The following is a 2817-nucleotide window of genomic DNA, read 5'->3' as shown; positions in this document are numbered from 1 at the left end:
CCGGGCCTCCCCCCCACCCCTACATTTTTTTTTTTTTTTTTTTTTTTTTTTTTTTTCTGTAATAGACTGAACACTTGCTATGTGTTAGGCATGGTTCTTTAAAAAAAAAATTTTGAGACAGGCTCTCTCTGTAGCCCCAGCTATTCTGAAACTCACTATGTAGACCAGGCTGGCCACTATCTCACACTGATTTGCCTGCCTCTGTCTCCCAAGTGCTGGGATTAAAGGCACATACCACCATGCCCAGTTGGTTTTAAGGTTTTAATTTTAATTTTTTTGGTCTTTTTGAGACAGAGTCTCCTGGTAGTCCCAGCTAGCCTGGAACTCACTATGTAGACTGGGCTGGCCTCAAACTCACAGAGATCTGCCTGCCTCTGCCTTCCAAGTACTAAGACTAAAGGCGTGTGCCACTATGCCTGGCTTGGTTTTAAAATTTTTATTTTATGTATATGCATGTATTGCTTGCATGTAGGTAAGTGCACCCACGGCGTACAATGCCTGTTGAAGACAGAATAGGCTTTTGTATCCCCTGGAACTGGAGTTACGGACACTTGTTAGCTGCCATGTAGGTGCTTGGATTCACACCTGGGTCTTTCAAAGAACAGTCAGTATTCTTAACCACTGAGCCATCTCTCCAGCCCTGGTTTTAAATTTTTAACTAAAAATTTTATTTATGGGCTGGAGAGATAGCTCAGAAGTTAAGAGCACTGGCTGCTCTTGCAGAGGACCCAGGTTTGAATCCCAGCACCCACATGGCAGCTTACAACCATCTGTATCTCCGGTTCCAGGGAAATCTGACGCTCTCCTCTGACCTTTTCAGGCATTGCCTGACACAGGTGCACCTGCCTACAGGCAGGCAATATACTCAAACACATAAAAATAAAAATAATAATACATAAAATATAAAAAAAATTATTAGAGGGGGCACCCACATGCTGTAGGGAGTGTGTAAAGGTCTGTGGGCAACTTTTGGGAGTCTATTCTCTCCTTCCACCTTTGAAACAGGAGATCTCTTGTTTCTGTCGTGCTGTGTAGCATTGAACTCTAGGAAATTCTCCTGTCTTTACCTCCCATCTCTCAGAGTGCTGGGGTTACAAATGTGAGGTACCACATCTGTTTTATTGTAGGTTCCAGGGATTGAAATGAGGTAGTCAGATTTTTGCAACAAGTGCCTTTATTCATTGAGCCATCTTGCTGGCTCTTAGGCATTGTTCTTAATGTTTTTTTGTGCATAACTGAACTGGCTCAGCAAACTTCCCTAAGTTACTCCATTTTGTTCAGAGCCATTTCAGCAGCAACTTTGCTCCACACCAAAAGGAAAAGGGGGGCAACCTTGGGCCTTGGAAAATCGCCCTCGCCATGAATCATGGAATGTGCTAATTCCAGACATTATACATTTTTACTAACCAGCTTGTTTTCACTTCTGTAACCTGCTTGCTGTCTTGGGTCACCCTGACACAGGGCATAAGACCATCCTTGTTATCTTGTTGGTGTATGACCACCTAGAAGTCATTTACCTTGACTGTCTTATTATACTTATTATGGCTAAAACAGTTGGCTAGTTTTAAGGTCACAAAGTTGATTGCCAAGTTATATGACTGTATCACTTGTCTGTATAATGATTGGTTGTTAATTAATAGAGTCAAAATTCTGCTATGTTGTACAAACCTAATTGGTTCATGAATGTCCTGTTTTAATAATGATTTTGTAATCCTATAAAAACTCTGACCTGACAATCACCAGGGCTGCTTCTACTCCTGAGATAGATAGCCCGGCCGGTCGAAAATTAAAATTTACCTTGCTACTTTTCTTAAAGTGGTGTTGGTGATTTTTTAGGAACTCTGTCCTATAACATTTGGAGGTTCCACTGAGATCCAGAGGATTTCTGGGCCCGGCAGCTTTGGGAAACTCTCTGAGAAGGGAGCTGCCCAGCAGTATTCTGAGGACTCCCCAGTAGGGGACCTGCATCAGCCTTGGCTGTAGGGCAGTACAGGCAAACTCCCTGAGAGGGGACTTGCATCAGTCCCAGCTGCTTCGGCTTCCCCAGTCAGACCTCCAGTTTCTCCCTCCACACCACCAGCAAGGTAAGAGAGCGCTTGAGAAACCACTTTTGTTTTTAGTTTCTCTCCTGGTTTTGGCTATCGCCATCTGGTTCTGGGCTCTGATCAGAGGAACTAGGCGGGAAGCTGGACGTAGCAAATCTCCCCCTAGTTGGGTTCCAGAAGAGACGTCCCTGGGCCCACCTGGCCGTGAGCCCAAAAGCTTGTCTTTTGGGACCTGGATTTGACGGCAATCTGGTTGATGTTGTCTGTGCTTGTCTTGTTCTGTTTTGGTCATTGTATCTATGTTTGTCATGGGTGCCTGTGCTGAGATCTCAAATAATTCTGTCATGTATGTCTATGATTATTGTCTTCATATGTTTCCATCAAAAACCCTAAATATCTTTATTTTATTGGCTGAACTGGTTGTTTAAGGTCCTTATTTGTTGCATACGTTTTGGCTCGGGTTTGCTTTCACAATATCTCTTTGGTTTGCTCGCTTTGGATATTTTGGATTTGACATTCTTGGTCTTGTTTATATTGCTTTCAGACCTCTAAAGGCTTGAAAATGGTTTGAGAAAATTAAACTTTTGGTTATAGGTTTGATCTAATATGTTAACTCATCTTCATTGCTGGAAATAACTTCTGGGACTGGTCTTCCTATCTCATCCTTTTGGCCTTGTCCTTTTCCCTCTGTTTCCCGCAGCACTGCTCTGTATGCAAGGCAGATATGGTCTGTTTGGGGAGGGACACTTTTCATCCTTGGAAACTCTGCTGG

At 43.2% G+C, this 2817-nt stretch overlaps 1 long non-coding RNA gene across 1 annotated transcript in view; it reads left to right on the top strand.

Annotated features, from left to right (window-relative positions):
- The first annotated feature begins 1786 nt into the window (after positions 1 to 1786).
- LOC108491484 overlaps positions 1787 to 2817 on the top strand; it is a 4279-nt gene continuing 3248 nt past the window's right edge. The window contains exon 1 of the long non-coding RNA XR_001872776.1: positions 1787 to 2084. This is a non-coding gene — a long non-coding RNA (uncharacterized LOC108491484). The remainder of the gene's footprint in view (positions 2085 to 2817) is intronic.

Source organism: Nannospalax galili, unplaced genomic scaffold (assembly GCF_000622305.1).
Source record: "Nannospalax galili isolate Female #2095 unplaced genomic scaffold, S.galili_v1.0 scaffold763, whole genome shotgun sequence".
Classification (NCBI taxonomy): domain Eukaryota; kingdom Metazoa; phylum Chordata; class Mammalia; order Rodentia; family Spalacidae; genus Nannospalax; species Nannospalax galili.
This window is presented reverse-complemented; position numbering and strand designations above follow the sequence as displayed.